General features: G+C 41.5%; 1 protein-coding gene across 1 annotated transcript in view; it reads right to left on the bottom strand.

Annotated features, from left to right (window-relative positions):
• Positions 1-15,539, bottom strand: part of LOC310648202 (septin-7-like) — a 688,898-nt gene extending 673,359 nt beyond the window's left edge. The window contains exon 1 of the mRNA XM_083375952.1: positions 15,451-15,539. The gene's annotated coding sequence lies outside the window, so the exon portion shown is untranslated. The remainder of the gene's footprint in view (positions 1-15,450) is intronic.
• Between the last annotated feature and the right edge of the window lie 1,542 nt (positions 15,540-17,081).

Here is a 17,081-nt window from a genome sequence, read left to right as displayed (position 1 = left end):
ATTGGTTGACTCCACCACAATCTTACACTTTTCTTTAAGTCCCGCGTCGCGGAACCACTGAAGGATGGCTTTAAGCCATTCAGGCAGAATGTCTGCTGATTCCCCAGCAATGAGGACATCATAGAAATAGGGACAGACCCCTAGGATGCCCTTCAGCGTGTGCTCCATCACTCCCTGGAAAAGCCCTGGGGCTACACTCACCCCGAACTGTAGGTGCTTAACCTTGAAGGCCCCCCCTATGGGTGACAATGGTTTGGGCTACTGCCGTGGCCTTGTCCATGGGCAACTGTTGGTAGGCCTGCGCCAAATCTAATTTGGCAAACATGCGGCCACCTTGCAATGACGCCAAACTATGGCTGACAACTGGCACCGGGTACGCGTGCTGTTGAAGTGCCCTGTTAATGGTGCACTTATAGTTAGCATATATGGGTACTACTGCGTTGCCCTTAAGTGGCGTTACTATGGGGGTTTCCCACACCCCACTGTCTACGGGCTGTAATACCCCTTGTCTGACCAGCTTGTCCAGCTCTGCGTCAATTTTTGGTTTTAGAGCAAAAGGCACTCTACGAGGCTTGATCCGTATTGGCGTTACCATAGGATCAAGCTTAAGGACTATCGGAGGACCCTTGTACTCCCCTAGGCTTGAACTGAAAACATCCGCGAATTCTTGGCAAACTGAAGACAGGTCTGCCGTTTGTGTTTGTAGTCTGGATCGGTGTCTTCTATCCGCTCGGCGTCCTCGTGGACAGTTTCGGCACTTGGCGTGCTTTTCGAGGGACGTAACACTTTAACGGCCCCTCCAGCGGCTTCGTCAGCCATGACCTCCTTCAAGGCCTCCTGTAGTGAGAGAGTCTCCTTTGCAAACAGTTTTTGTTGGAGCTCTCAATTTCGTAGTCCACAGACTAGACGGTCCCTGAGTCTTTCCTCCAAGTCCATGAAATTGCAGAGTCGAGACCCCTGCTGAAGGGCTGCAATGAATTCTGTTGCCAATTCGCCGGGCTGTTGCTCCTGCTGCTCAAATGTGTGCCTCCACACTATGACTGACAATTTGGGCTCGAAGTGGTCTTGGAGCTTTTTCTTTTTTTTAATTGAAAAGTTTTACAGTACATTTTTTAAAAGACAAAACCCCTCCCAACCCCCTCCCCTCTCCCCAAACCTCCCCAACTCTTCCCTCCCCTCCCCCTCCCCCTCCCTGACTTCCCAGAGCTAAATACAGGGTATAAAAATACAAACAATCATAATCTACCATATGCAAACAACAATAAAATATTAAATTCTATCGCACTTTAACTCTTATTAAAATAACTACAAGTAATTTATATATCACATAAATCCAATACTTATTCAAATGCTAGGTGAAACTTTTTAGTCCCATATTTATTCTGGATGTAATCAATCCATCTTCTCCACTCCACAATATATCTCTGTTGCGACTGGTCTTTCAAGTACGCTGAAATCTTTGCCATTTCCGCCTAATTGGAAACTTTTAAAGTCCATTCTTCTATAGTCGGCAGTTCTTCCTTCTTCCAATATTGCGCTACTAAAAGTCTCGCTGCCGTAACTAAATTCAACATCAGCTTAGTGTCCACAACGGTAGTATCTGTGATAATGCCCAATAAAAACAATTGCGGACAAAACTTTATCCTTTTCTTGAATATTTTTTGCATATTCCACCAAATTTTAATCCAAAATGCTTTAACCCTTTTACAAGTCCACCATATATGAAAATACGTTGCATCCTCACAACCACACCTCCAACATTTGGGCTGGCAGTTCGGATACATGCTTGCTAGTTTTTTAGGATCTAAATGCCACCTATAAAACATTTTATAAAAGTTCTCTCTTAAATTTTGGGCCTGTGTAAATTTTACATTTCTCACCCAGATCTTTTCCCAAGTATCCATTGTAATAACTTCTTGAAAATTCTGAGCCCACTTTATCATACAATCTTTAACAAGTTCCATTTCTGAATCAATTTCTATCAATGCGTTATATATCCTTTTTATATGTGCTTGACCTTGATCTCTAATTTGCTTTACCAAATTTTCATCAATCATTGACAAACCAATTTTCTGGTCTTCCTTCCACCTAGCCTGTAATTGCCCATACTGAAACCAGGTTTGTACAATCTTTTCTTCTTTAAAAATATTATATGGCTTTAATTGCCATACATTCCTCTCAAAGCACAAAATTTCCTTATATGTAATCACATCATGTTTAAACCCAACATTTATATTTTCTATTGTGTGTTTCGGTATTGCCCAGATAGGTATCTTATAATTTAACTTGTGTCTGTACTTTTTCCAAACTCGCAACAGAGCATACCTTAAAATATGTATCTTGAACACATTGTCCACCTTCTTATCATACAATAAATATGCATACCATCCAAATAACAAATCATGGCCCTCAAGATTTAATAATCTCGCTTGTGTTAAATTAAACCAATCACTTATCACTGACAAAGCAGCAGCTTCATAATATAATTTAAAATTAGGCATTTTAAGACCACCTCTTTCACGCGTATCTTGCATAATCTTAAATTTGACTCGTGGCTTTTTCCCTGCCCAAACAAATTTATTAATTCCTTTTTGCCATTCCTCCAAATTTAGATCCTTTTTAAGTATAGGTATCATTTGAAATAAAAATAAAAATTTTGGCAAAACATTCATTTTCACAGCTGCAATTCTTCCCAATAAAGATAATTGTAATTTTTTCCAACTATCTAATTCTTTTTTGTACTTTTCCCCATAACTTTTCATAATTATTTTTATATAACTTTACATTTGAGGGTGATAAATATATCCCCAAATATTTAACCCTTTTAACTATTTCAAATCCCGTTAGCTCTTCTAAGACAGCCTTTTGTGATACTGTCATATTCTTAGACAACATTTTAGTTTTTTGTATATTAACCTTAAATCCAGAAACTTTCCCATATTGCGTTATTATCTCCAACAATTCTACAACTGAATAATCAGGCTGAGTCACTGTAACAACCAGATCGTCTGCAAACGCCCTCAATCTATAATCCTGGTCTCTAATTTGAATTCCCTTAATTTTATCCGAATCCCGTATTTTAATCAATAATATTTCCAATGTTAAAACAAATAATAAGGGTGACAACGGGCACCCCTGCCTTGTACCCTTTTCGATGTTACATACTTCTGTCAAACTATTATTAACTATTATGCGGGCTGTTTGCTTTTGATATATTGCCCTGATTGGTTGTAAAAATTTATCCCCAAATTTCATTTTATCTAATACTTTCAACAAAAATTGCCAATCCAATTGATCAAAGGCTTTTTCAGCATCCAAGAAGATCAACGCTGCAGGGATCTGATTGTTTCTTTCCAAAAATTCCAACAAATCTACTATATGCCTCACATTGTTCTTCGTTTGTCTACCACTTATAAACCCAGTTTGATCACCATGAATTACTTGTTGCATTACCCTCATTAATCTGTTAGCTAAGACTTTAGCAAATATCTTGTAGTCCGTGTTCAAAAGTGATATTGGCCTATAATTTTTTGCTTGGGTGACATCCTGGTCTTCTTTCGGGATCAAAGAAATAAAAGCAGTTTTCCAAGATGGAGGTACCCCTCCTCCCATTTGAATTGTCTGAAACAATTCCCTTAAAGGATTCACCATCTCTAACTGTAAGTTTTTATAATACACAGCAGTCAGTCCATCCGTACCTGGCACTTTGCCCACTTTCAATTGTTTGATTGCTGAAAGAATTTCCTCATCAGTTATCAATTGGTTCATCTCTTCCTTTTGTTCTTGTGTAAGAACAGGAATATTGGCTTTCATCAAATATTCATCAATATCTGCATCACTAATCTTATCTTTAGCGTACAACTTAGAATAAAAATCAACAAAGGTCTTTTTGATAAGGCTCTGCTGGTACACTACCTTACCCTTGTGTTCTATTCTATCTATATTAGAAGCCCTTTGCTTCTTCCTTAACAAATAAGCTAGCCATCTACCTGGTTTATTGGCATTACAAAAAATATTATGTCTAGCATACCGTAAGTTAGTTGCCACTTGGTCAGCCATCAACTTATCAAACTGGCCCCTTAGTAAATTAATTACCTCTTTAATCTTCCCATCCGATGGATTCAGAATTAAAGCCTTTTCTTTTTCCTTAATTTCATTCTCTAATTCTTTCCTCCTAAATTCCAAGTTACGTCTATATTTATTGTTCAAATATATTAATACACCTCTCATATAAGCTTTACTAGCATCCCAAACCATTTCAATAGAAGTACCTTTGTACATATTAATTTTAAAAAATTCCTTCATCTGTTTTTTACACTCTTCCACATTTTCCCGATATCTAAACAATTTTTCATTTAAACGCCAGGAGCGCCTATCCCTATTATCTTTTTCTATCTCTAACCATACTGGACTATGATCAGACATAGTTCTTGGACAAATCTTAATCTTCTTAATCCTAGAAAAAAGATCATTAGTAATTAATATGAAGTCAATCCTGGAGAAAGATTGATGTCTATCGGAGAAAAAAGTATAGTCCTTTTCTTGCAAATTTCTTTCTCTCCAAATGTCTCGCAATTCCAAGTCATCCTTCATCTCAAAAAAAGATTTAGGCAATTTAGCATGACTTGGGGTGCTTTTAAAAAAAAACCTTGTCCATTTGTACATCCAAAACACCATTACAGTCTCCCATAAAAATACAAGATTTATAATCCCACTGAGTAATCTTGCTGTGTAGTAAACTGTAGAAATCTGCTTGTTGTTGATTAGGAGCATATAATCCAACCAAAAGCGTTTTCTTGCCTTCAATTAACAGTTCAATTATAACATATCTTCCTTGTTTATCTGCTTCAATTAAAGCCGCTGTCAGAGTATTCTTAACATAAATAACCACTCCATTTTTCTTGTCCATTGCAGAAGCAATAAATTGTGTGCCCAACCTTGAGTTTAACAAATACTTTTGATCCGTGACTCTAATATGTGTTTCTTGTAAACAAATAACATCATTCTTAATTTGTTTTAAATATTGAAATACTTTCTTTCTCTTCTGTGGTGAATTTAAGCCATTAACATTCCAGGTTAGAAACTTTGTCGCCATCTTTCGCGACCTGAAGCTTTTGGAGCGCTTCTTCCAAGATCACCTGCACTCTCTTAGGTCGCGCTCCTCCCACTGCTTCACTATAAGTAGGTTTTGGAGGTGCCATCATAACTCTCTGCTGTTCTTGTTCTTGCTCTCGCCTCATTCGTCTAGCAGCAGCACGTGTCATTCTCTGGTCTCTAACCTCCTCCGATAATTCTGAAATTTGATCCACTCCTATAACTTTCTGGAATTCTCCATCTTTCATCTGCGTAACTCCTTCAGCACCTTGTAGATTCTCACTTTGTGATTGACACTCTCCCTCACCATTCTTCTTTTTAGATTCCAAGAGTGGTATGGGGACTGCTTTTAAAACATTAGTATAAAAATCACGTGCCTGCAACACTGTAAGAAGACGATGTCTCGTGCCTGCAAACATCACCACCATACCCACTGGTATCTCCCATCTAAATTGAATAACCCTTCTTCTTAACTCTTGTGCCAAAAAAGCAAATTCCTTCCTTCTTCTTAAAATTCTTGGAGGGATCTCTTTTAAAATCAAAACTTCTTGTTCAGCAATTGCAAAATTATTATAAAAAGCTTGTATGACCTCATTTCTAATTGCTCTCTTTGTAAAATAAACCACCACATCTCTGGGTAGTTTCCTTTGTCTTGCAATCCACGAATTAACACAAAATATTTTGTCTATATTCTCCATAATTTCTTCTGCTGGTCGCTCCAAAGCCTCTGAAACTATTTTTTTCAAATTTTCCTTAGAATCCTCTTTCAAGCCCCTAATTCTCACAGCGAACTCCATCTCTCTGTACTGTACCAAGGTCAAGTCGACAATTTTATCCACCACATTTTCAGTCTCTGTCATTTTTGCATCTAGTCTGATATTATTTTGGCTGAGATCTTCCATTCTCTCGTCCAAACGCTCTATACATACAGCCATGCCCTGAAATGCAAGTAAGATGTCTGCCCTCATTTCTGTAAGCTTCTCCTCCATAAGTTCAGCTAATTGTTGGGATTGCTTTTTCAAAGCCTCTTGCAAAACATCCTGCAAATCTTTCACTGTAAAAGTTGGTACAGGTGCAGGTGCAGGGGGGGGCATTAAAGCTTGTAACAAAGATTGCTGCACCGGAGAAGCCCCCGCGCTTCTAGGAACTTTAGAAGATTTGGCAGCCATTTTCACCCACTATTGCCTGCTATGCACTTTCACTTTTATCAAACTTCAGAAAGTCCACCGAGTTAAAGATCATAAAGTCACTTTCACCTGAATCTCCTGTATCGCTCTGCCTGCATCCAAGTTATCTGAAGCTCACTCTTGCTGGCAGGGATGGTTACGACGCCCTGCTCTGCTCCAAAGTCCTGAAGCAGAGGAGTCCCGAAGTCCGGAGCAAACTCAGGCTTCGGGGGGGGGGGGGGCTCAATCCTTCAGCCACCAGAGTTTCAACCCTGGCGGCCCGGGAGAGCTCTACCCCTGCCTGGGCGCTCACCCCCTCCTCTTCTCCCGAGGAGCGGGCTTCCGAGCAGTCAAAACAGCTGATCGGCGCTGTTTTCGGCGGCTCTACGGAGACGACGGGGCTGACAGCCAGAATGGCTGCCGGCAGCGGAGCCTTGCCACCCGGAAGTCCGTCTTGGAGCTTTTTCTTCAAGTCCGCATAGGTGACCGACTCGAGCAGCGTCGGGGCGACCAGGTTCTCGGCAATGTTGAAGGTGGTGGGGCCGCACACACAGAGGAGGGTTGCGGCCTTCAACCCATCTTCGCCGACCTGGTTGGCGCAGAGGTAATTTTCGACGCAGGAAATGTAGGACGCCCATTTCTCCAGGTGTGTCACATCAAATTCTTCTAGCTTCCTGACCTTCGCCATGGTGAGTTGCTTGTTTCTTGCTCGCGTTGCCTTGTGCTGCTGGCTTCTGCGTAGGCCCTAGGATGGATCCTTAGGGCGAGGTGGTCTCCAGCGTGGCTTGCTGGCAGACCAAGGGGGGGGGAAACGTAGTTCCTGCCAGGCTCTGTGCTGCCCTCACCCCCTAGTGACTTCAGACTCTTACGATGAAGCAGCACATCCCACCTTCGTTGCCACTGTTATACCTTCAGTTCTTTAGGCATTAAGCGAGACGAAATGTTGAAACAGCAAACAAGTTTATTAACTCAGAACAGAAGCAGTCGTAATGGCTGCTGCACAGCTATTTATACTGTTGACCTCTAGGCGGCAACCAATAGGTTTAAAGTAACAGTTTCCCGCCCCAACCTAATTATGAGCTTGGAGATAGCCAGTCTGGCTTACAGTAACAGAAACCGTTAAGCAATACAGCAATTAAGGCCAGACATTAAGCAAGTGATTAAAACAGTTGTGACCAATACATTACAGTAACAATTCTAAGTGGGAGTGGTCAGAGAGCCATCTCTCCATCTTTTTCCTTTCCACTGTCTGCTTTTTAAGAACATCTGGATTTTAACTGCACATTTTGATTTTTTTTTTGATGCCTCCTTTTAAATGTTAATCTACTGGTTGAATGCTGACTCAATTTAACCACCTGCTAGTTCTTAAAGTGGCTTTTTAATGTTCTTTTTGTTGTTTTATAAGCTGCCATAAACCAATTGTCTCTGTCACTGCACGTTTTTTTTGTTTGTCAGAAAAGTTCATTTCTAACTGTACATTTCCCCTGATCTCTGAACCTGTTGTGATAACTTATCTGGTAACCATAGTGACCCTCATATGACCAGTAATGTTATGGTTTCAGACTGTTTAGTGCGCATGTCTAGAAAAAGTTCTCAGTTATTCTTTATTGTCTTTCACTTTGCTGTTACTGTCTGTTACGTTAGGATGTAGTCAGCTAGCTCTCTTTATAATATATATTTAGTTTTTATATTTTTGTAATTAAAAGGTATTTAGTAAGTTTATGCGTCATGTTTTATTTCCTTCCTTCATGCACATCATGCATCCTCTGAAGCACGGTCCTTCGCCCTCTACTAAGGTGATTTATACCTTAACAGTCTCTTCCACATGGAAACTATGGCAACTCTGTGTAGTGAAAGAGAACTGTTTTGATTTACATTAGTATCGAACTTTCACTACAGTGATTTTGTATTTTATAAATTTATCAAGAAAATTCTGGTCTTAATTTTTTTTAACTTTTGATATATTTTTTTGCTGCAAGCAAAAAAAAGGGTTTTAGAAATTTACAAATTGTGTGCCTCCTTCACAAGGGGGAAGGAGTTATCATCTTTGGAATATATTTATCACTATTCAACTAAGGGGGACAATAGCAATAGCATTTAGATTTATATACCAATTCACAGTGCTTTACAGCCCTAAGCTGTTTACAGAGTCAGCATAGTGCCCCCAACAAGCTGGGTCTTCATTTTACCGACCTTGGAAGGATGGAAGGCTCAGTCAACCTTAAGCCAGTGAGAATTTATGTATATTTTTGTTTTTTTAGATAGATAACCTTGTCATTTTTTACTGTGGGCGCAATGCACACATTAAAAATGAAATTTAGTTTCTTGCTCTCAAAGTGTACACATACGTAACACACATTTAAACATACTATATACAACATATGTATAGACCTACACCATTACATATAAGTAACATATAAATATTAATCACTGTCCATCTTGAATATATAATGGAAGGAGGAAGCTTTAGAGTTCACAAGGTTAAAACTGTATGGAACAAAACTGTGACTGAATCTTTTTCTTTGTATGCACTTTTTTGGTGTAGTTTTGTTTAGTTTGGTCTTTTGTCTTTTTTTCTTTGGAGTTTGTATTTGAATGTTTTGAGCAAAATAAAAATTGATTTAAAAATAGAAGTGTTAATAGTTTATTTTTATCAATTAACAAAACGGAAAGTGAATAAACAGAAGAGAAATCCAAATCAAATCACTATTTGGTGTGACTACCTTTTGCCTTCAAAATAGCACCATTTTTTTTGAAGGAACTTGGCAAGGTTCCTTCAAGGTTGTTCCAAACATCTTGGAGAACTAACCACAGATCTTCTGTGGATGTACACTGCCTCAAATCCTTCTGTCTCTTCATGTAATCCCAAACAGACTCAATGATGTTGAGATAAGGGCTCTGTGGGGGCCAACCCATCAGTTCCAGGACTTCTTGTTCTTCTTTATGATATAGTTCTGAATGACATTGGATGTATGTTTGGGACTGTTGTCCTGCTGCAGAATAAATTTGGGGACAATCACACGCCTCCCTGATGGTATGGCATGATGGATAATTATCTGCCTGTATTTCTCAGCATTGAGGACACCACTGATCCTGACCAAATCTCCATTTCCAGAAATGCAGCCCAACATGCAAGGAACCTCCACCATGCTTCACTGTTGCCTGCACTCTCTCATTATTGTAACCCTCTCCAGCCCTTCAGTGAAACAAACTGCCTCCTGCTACAGCCAAATATTTCAATTTTTGACTGATCAGTCCACAGCGCCTGCTGCCATTTTTCTATACCGTTATATACTGTTTTCTATACCGTTCCTATGTTTTCATGCATAGTTGTGTCACTTAGCCTTGTTTCCACATCAGAGGTATGGCTTTTGGGGCAGAATTCTTTCATGAAGACCATTTATGGCCAGACTTCTCCAGACAGTAGATGGGTGTACCTGGGTCCCACTGTTTTCCCCAGTTCTGTGCTGATAGCACTGCTGGACATCTTCTAATGTCAAAGAGAAGCAAGCATGATTTGTCTGTCATCCACTGCATTAAGTTTCCTTGGCCGAGCACTGCATCTACAGTCCTCAATGTTGCCCATTTCTTTGTGCTTCTTCAAAAGAGCTTGAACAGCACATTTTGAAACCACAGTCTGCTTTGAAATCTTTGCCTGGGAGACACCTTGCTGATGTAGTATAACCAGTGGTGGGATTCAAATAATTTAACAACCAGTTCTCTGCAGAGATCCAACAAGTGGGAGGGTGGAGGTGGGGCAGAGCTTCTACTCTCCTCTCAGGCTCCACCTCTGCCTCCGCCTTTCAGGCCCACCCCGTGGCAGCCTCCTCTCCTTCCCCTTCCCTCCCCTCCCTTGCCTTTCCAGTTGGGACTCCCTTTTCCTCTGCTGGGCATCTGCGTCAGGGTTCCTCTGCCCATGCAAAGAGTGCCCTGCTGTGCCTAGGTGGGGCTGCCTCCTGGTCCAGCATCGGGATGGAAACTGAAGCTCCATGATGGCCGCCAAAGAGTTGCAGAAGGAATTGCAAGGATTGCAGCATTTCCCGCAGGGTGGAGAAGAGGGCAGGGAGGGACTGCAGACCCTGAGGAAGAGCCGCTCCCAGGGGAAAAGCAGGAGCCGCCCCAGACAGTCCAGGGTCCCCTCCGTGGCTGAGATGGGACAGGAGAAGCAGGGCAGGGTCTTCCATGCAGCTGAGGTTGGGGGAGCACTAGGGGGATGAATGGGAAGAAACACCAAGCAGATCCATTCGGATCCCAAAGATCCTGGAAGTGCAGCTGTGCAGGTGCCCAGGGGGGAACAGACAGAGGGGTCACCCCCAATGAATCCCTGGAGTGAAGAAGTTAGAAAGAGGGCAACAGGAACCCACCCCATTTCCCATTCCAGGAGGGCTCTTCTTTGGCCGGAATGGGACTTTTCTCTTCCCCATTCACCCCCACCCTCCAGCCATAGCCAATGGACAGCGAGCATTCAGACTCAGCTGAAGCTCTGCTGGCCTTTCTCCAACACCAATGGACCCACATCCAGGCTCATAACTGGTTCACCAAACTCAACAAAAAGTTAGGTATCAGTTCTGCTGAACTAGTGCAAACCAGCTGAATCCCACCACTGAGAATAACTACCTTTTGTCTTGTTCCTGTGTCATTTTGCCATGGTGTATGACCTGTGACATGAACCTGTCTTCCACAACATCACCTTAGTTGCAGGGTTCAGCTGTTCCTCACCTAGTTTTAAGCCTCCTACACAGGTGTTTCTGTTTCAGTTAATGACAGTGTTTCAACCTACATATGAAATTGATGATCAATGGCACGTGCTTGGTATAATAGTTAATCATACACCTGACTTTAATCCTACAAAACCCCTTTCTGCAAGTGTAAGAATTGAAGCTGTTTTGAAGGCAAAGGGTGGTCACACCAAATATTGAATATCTCTTCTGTTCACTTACCTTCCATTTTGTTAATTGATAAACTATTTCTAAAAGCATTCTTAATTTACAGCATTTTTGCACAACTGCCTAACACATTTGCACAGTACTATACAAAATGAAGACGCAATAATTTTCAGAGTTGTAGTTTCTGAGGAAGACTATTCTTGTTGTTGCACTTAAATTATTCCTGCATTATATTCCTGAGTGAGAATACTTACGTTTATTTTCCTCATTTTTCTTATTTGTGTCTCCCTCGTTTTCCTCTACCATCATTAATTCAGGAAGCATTTGAACTGCAGAAAAGACAGGTGTCTAGTCTGGTTAAACAGGGAGCTTTTTTGTGGTCCCAGATTCTGATTACATGCCATATTTTCCTGAATTGTTTATTGTTTACTCTTTGTTTCCCTTCCAAAATCTCTCTCCTTCAGTTTCCAAGTGTTCAGTTCAATTTCTCAACCTCATGATAGGAAAGCAACAATAGCATTACACTGTGCTGCTTTTGCCCAATCACATATTAAATACTAATCATTTGCTTTCCTATTGTAAAATAACCTTCAGCATTTGGTTAGCACAATTTCAAACTGACATGATCAACTATATCAGGGGTGTCAAACTGCCAGCCTGCCGGCCAGTTGCATCATACAAGCACCTTGCCCATCCCACCCCGACCCGACCCCAGCTCTGGCAATGTGAAAAAAAGTTGCGATACATTGCAACACGTCATGTAATGCGTTGAGTTTGACACCCGTGAACTACCGTATATATTCTCAGAAAACCTGTCCTTCCCATTAACAAGATATAAGCACCACAATCTCCTTAAAATCAGTCATATCTGCTCATCAAGACCACCAATAGTTATTAATAGTTGTAACAGATAAATTTATGTCTTCTAGGATATTTTTCAAAGGACTACAGGTGAAACTTGAAAAATTAGAATATCGTGCAAAAGTTGATTTATTTCAGTAATGCAACTTAAAAGGGGAAACTAATATATGAGATAGACTCATTACATGCAAAGCAAGTTAGTTCAAGCCCTGATTTGTCATAATTGTGATGATTATGGCTTACAGCTCATGAAATCCCCAAATCCACAATCTCAGAAAATTAGAATATTGTGAAAAGGTGCAATATTCTAGGCTCAAAGTGTCCCACTCTAATCAGCTAATTAAGCTATAACACCTGCAAAGGGTTCCTGAGCCTTTAAATGGTCTCTCAGTCTGGTTCAGTAGGAATCACAATCATGGGGAAGATTGCTGACCTGACAGTTGTGCAGAAAACCATCATTGACACCCTCCATAAGGAGGGAAAGACTCAAAAGGTATATGAAGAAGGTATATGAAGAACATCCAAAAGAAGTTGGATGTTCCCAAAGTGCTGTATCAAAGCACATTAATAGAAAGTTATGTGGAAGGGAAAAGTGTGGAAGAAAAAGGTGCACAAGCAGCAGGGATGACCGCAGCCTGGAGAGGATTGTCAGGAAAAGGCCATTCAAAAGGGTTGGGGACTTTCACAAGGAGTGGACTGAGGCTGGAGTCAGTGCATCAAGAGCCACCACACACAGACGGACCCTGGACATGGGCTTCAAATGTCGTATTCCTCTTGTCAAGCCGCACCTGAACAACAAACAACGTCAGAAGCGTCTTACCTGGGCTAAAGAAAAACACCTGGTCTGTTGCTCAGTGGTCCAAAGTCCTCTTTTCTGATGAGAGCAACTTTTGCATCTCATTTGGAAACCAAGGACCCAGAGTCTGGAGGAAGAATGGAGAGTCACACACTGCAAGATGCTTGAAGTCCAGTGTGAATTTTCCACAGTCTGTGTTGATTTGGGGAGCTATGTCATCTGCTGGTGTTGGTCCACTGTGCTTCATTAAGTCCAGGGTCAACGCAGCCATGTACCAGGAGATTTTGGAGCACTTCATGCTTCCTTCCGCAGACGAGCTTTATGGGGATGCTGACCTCATTTTCCAGCAGGACCTGGCACCTGCCCACACTGCCAAAAGCACCAAAACCTGGTTCAGTGACCGTGGGATTACTGTGCTTGATTGGCCAGCAAACTCCATCGCTTTTCAGCAGAATTTCAACTGTTCAGAGCTGCTGGGAAGTGCTATATCCTGTAAGTTTTGGAAGGGCTGCACCAAAAAAGTAGCTAGTGCCCTGATTGGTTTGCATTGTATTTGAACTGCATTTGGGGCCCTGATTGGATCTCCATCGCTTTTCAGCAGAATTTCAACTGTTCAGAGCTGCTGGGAAGTGCTACATCCTGTAAGTTTTGGAAGAGCTGCACCAAAAAAGTATATAACTAAAAATCAAAAACAGCAGCGGTACATTCAGGACAAGTGCATCTGAGATTCGTTGTAGCTCAGCATGTCTGGCTTAGTTCAGTGTAACACTTGTTTTGCAGCTGTCTTTCGCAGTACCCTTTTCAAACTTGGAAATTGTCCTATCTGTAAACAAATCACTAGTCTACACGGACAGATTATTTATCTAGAGTCTGTAATCTGTGCTCTTCAGGCAGAAATTAGGTCTCCAGTTCAGCACTTCTACCCTATTGAGCCTCCGCGCTATCAGCCCTCTCTACCACAAAGATCCTGCAGGAGAAGGGCAGTGTGGACAACCGTGGGATGTGTTGTGATTCAGGGTCAGCCTGTGGGTTCGGCATTTGGGTCGGACGATTCAGAGGAGGAGGAGGGGGTGTTGGAGAGGTTGCTGAGGGGGTTGGAGAGCTTGCTGATGAGAGCCCTCAGCCAGGCCCCTCCCACCTGGTTACGACGCAGACCCAGCTGTGTGAGCCTGACAGCGTGGATGAAGATGACCCACAGCTGGCCCTGTTCAAGGACGCCCGACGCAGGAGGCAGTCAATCAGGAGTAAACAGAGGAAGGCAATGGGGCACCTCGGAAGGAGGCAGAGAGAAGCCACGCCCTGAACTGTTTAAAAGGGGAATGCGTGGGAGGGCTGGTTTGCTGAAGGCAACCGTTTGAATATTTCCTGTTTCATGGTTCGTGTCTTGTTTTGCTCTATTTGCTTTTGTGTTCATAAATTTGGCAGGCTTAGTTCCAGCCTCTTGCCTTCTTGTAAAAGGGGTTGTCCCTGCCTTATCTGCAGGGCCGGTAGTAGGCTGGTACAGAACAGGATCTGGCAGAGTGAGATCTGTGAACCATAAACCCAAAGCTTTTGCTGTGTCCCTGCACAACAGATACAGTGCCCTTTCTGACCTTAATAGGGACATTAAGGAGACAGGTAAAGGTATCTGTGATAATAACTCAAATAAGCAGGGGATCGTGGTCCAAGATGAAAAACTTGTTTTCGACAGGGAGAAGTGTGAATCTGGTATTACACACCAGTCATGCAAGAACAGAAAGGCATCCAAAAAGAGAAGCCACCTTCTGGTTGGTGATTCAATTATAAGGGATGTAAATTTAGGAAAGGACACAGAGGTTTTGAAAGAGGTCAGGAGTCTTCCAGGTGCTGCTGCCAGTAGGGACAAGAAGCGTATTTCTAAAATAATCAAGAATGCCAGCAAGGACTGTGATGTGGAGGCTATTGTACATCTTGGCACTAACGATCTGTCCCAAAAAATGTACTGTCTGTGCAGAATGATTTCCAGAGCTTGGGGCAGGAACTTAGCAGAATAGGCTGTAGGCTTAATTTTTCAGAGGTTTTACCAGTGTATAAGGAGCAAAATAGAAAAGGCCAGCGTATAGCAGAATTTAATATGTGGCTAAAGGAGTGGTGTAAAGGAGAAGGCTTTGGTTATATTAGTCACGATGTCTGTAGCTGGTCCAATGAAAAAATGTATAAAAGAGATGGTCTGCATCCATCCAAGAAAGGGACTGAGTTACTTGGCAATAAAATCACAGCTTTTCTGGAGGAACACTTAAACTAAACAATGGGGACAGTGAGTTAATTGATACAGAACATCACTGTCCCCGGCAATCTAAGAAAATAGGGGAAGCCAGGCACCACACAAGTTATGCAGCAAGTAAACACAGGGTCAGTCATAAATGACTCAAATGTCTATACACTAATGCACAGAGTATGAACAGTAAGCAGGGTGAACTAGAAATTCAGGTAAATGAGGGCGGATATGATATTGTTGCCATTACGGAAACATGGTGGGACGAAACCTACAAATGCAACACACAGCTAGATTGATTTAAACTATTTAAAAGAAACAGACTAAACAAAAGAGGAGGTGGAGTTGCTCTCTATATAAGAAATAACTTTATCTCTACAGAAATAGAGCACAACAATGATGAAAACTATATACTTGAATGCATTTGGGTCAATATAAAAGGGGGGGGAAATGACATTGCCATAGGTGTATACTATAGGCCGCCCAACCAAGTGGAGGAAATAGATGAACTTTTTGCTAGTCAGCTAACTAAGGTATGTAAGAAGCACATCACAATAGTAATGGGGGACTTTAAATATCCTGATATCAACTGGGAGACAAACTCTGCACCAAGTGGAAGATCAAACAGATTCCTGACAAACCTAGCAGACAGCTTTCTCTCCCAAAAAGTAGAGAAGGGAACTAGGGGATTAGCCATATTGGATTTAATTCTCACAAACAGAGATGAAATGATAGAAAATGTTGAAGCCGCAGGAACCTTGGGGGGAAGTGATCATGCAATATTGGAATTCAACATTCTGGAGGCACAAGCAATGGAACACAGTCAAACTAGAGTCTTGGACTTTAAAAGAGCTAATTTTAATAAACTTAGAGAGACCATGGGAAGAATTCCATGGATGAGAATCCTAAAGGGGAAAACAACTCAAGAAGCTTGGGAAATTCTGAAAAGCGAGATAATAAAGGCCCAGTCTAGTACAATACCAACAAAGAAGAAAAATAACAGCTCTCAAAAGAAACCAGCATGGCTGCATAAAGAACTCTCTGATAAATTGAAAGATAAAAAGGACAAATATAAGAATTGGAAAGAGGAGCACATAACTAAGTCAGAATATCAGCAAATAGCCCGTGCCTGCAAAGATGAAGTGAGGAAAGCTAAGGCTCAAAATGAACTAAGGCTTGCAACCAAAGTCAAAAATAACAAAAAATGCTTCTTTCAACACATAAAAAACAAGAAAAAAGTTAAGGAAATGATTGGTCCATTAGTGGGGGAAAGTGGCAAGAAGGTGACAAGCAATAGGGAGAAAGCAGAACTATTTAATTCGTTTTTTTGCATCTGTCTTTACACAAAGGGAAAAAACAGTCCAACCTACCAAAACCAATGCCATAAAAACACAATAGAGACGCAAGTTAAGATAGGCAAAAAAATGGTAAGTGAACACCTGTCCAGCCTAGATGAGTTCAAATCACCAGGACCAGATGGATTACACCCCAAAGTTCTCAAGGAACTGGCAGACGTGATCTCAGAACCACTGAACTATATTTTTCAAAGGTCCTGGAGCACTGGGGAACTACCAGAGGACTGGAAGAGAGCTGCTGTAGTTCCCATCTTCAAAAAAAGGAAAAAAATAGATCCAGGAAACTACAGACCTATCAGCCTGACCTCAATACCTGGCAAGATTCTGGAAAAGATAATCAAACAACAAATCAGCGAACACCTTGATGCAAACAAAGTCATCACTAAAAGTCAACATGGGTTTGTCAAAAACAGATCATTCTTTGACCAAGTGACAAAATTAGTGGACCAGAGGAATGCTGTAGATATAATTTACTTGGACTTCAGTAAGGCATTTGATAAAGTAGATCACAACCTACTAATTGATAAGATAGAAAAATGTGGGTTAGATAGCATCACCACCAGATGGATTCGTAGCTGGCTGACTGGCTGTACTCAGCGTGTGATCCTCAATGGAACTGCATCTACATGGAAGGAAGTGTGTAGTGGGGTGCCCCAGGGCTCAGTTCTGGGCCCAGTGCTCTTCGATATC

Source organism: Vipera ursinii (assembly GCF_947247035.1).
Source record: "Vipera ursinii genome assembly, chromosome: W".
In the NCBI taxonomy this organism is placed as follows: domain Eukaryota; kingdom Metazoa; phylum Chordata; class Lepidosauria; order Squamata; family Viperidae; genus Vipera; species Vipera ursinii.
The sequence above is the reverse complement of the archived record's forward strand: the minus strand, read 5'-3'. Positions and strand labels throughout refer to the sequence as shown.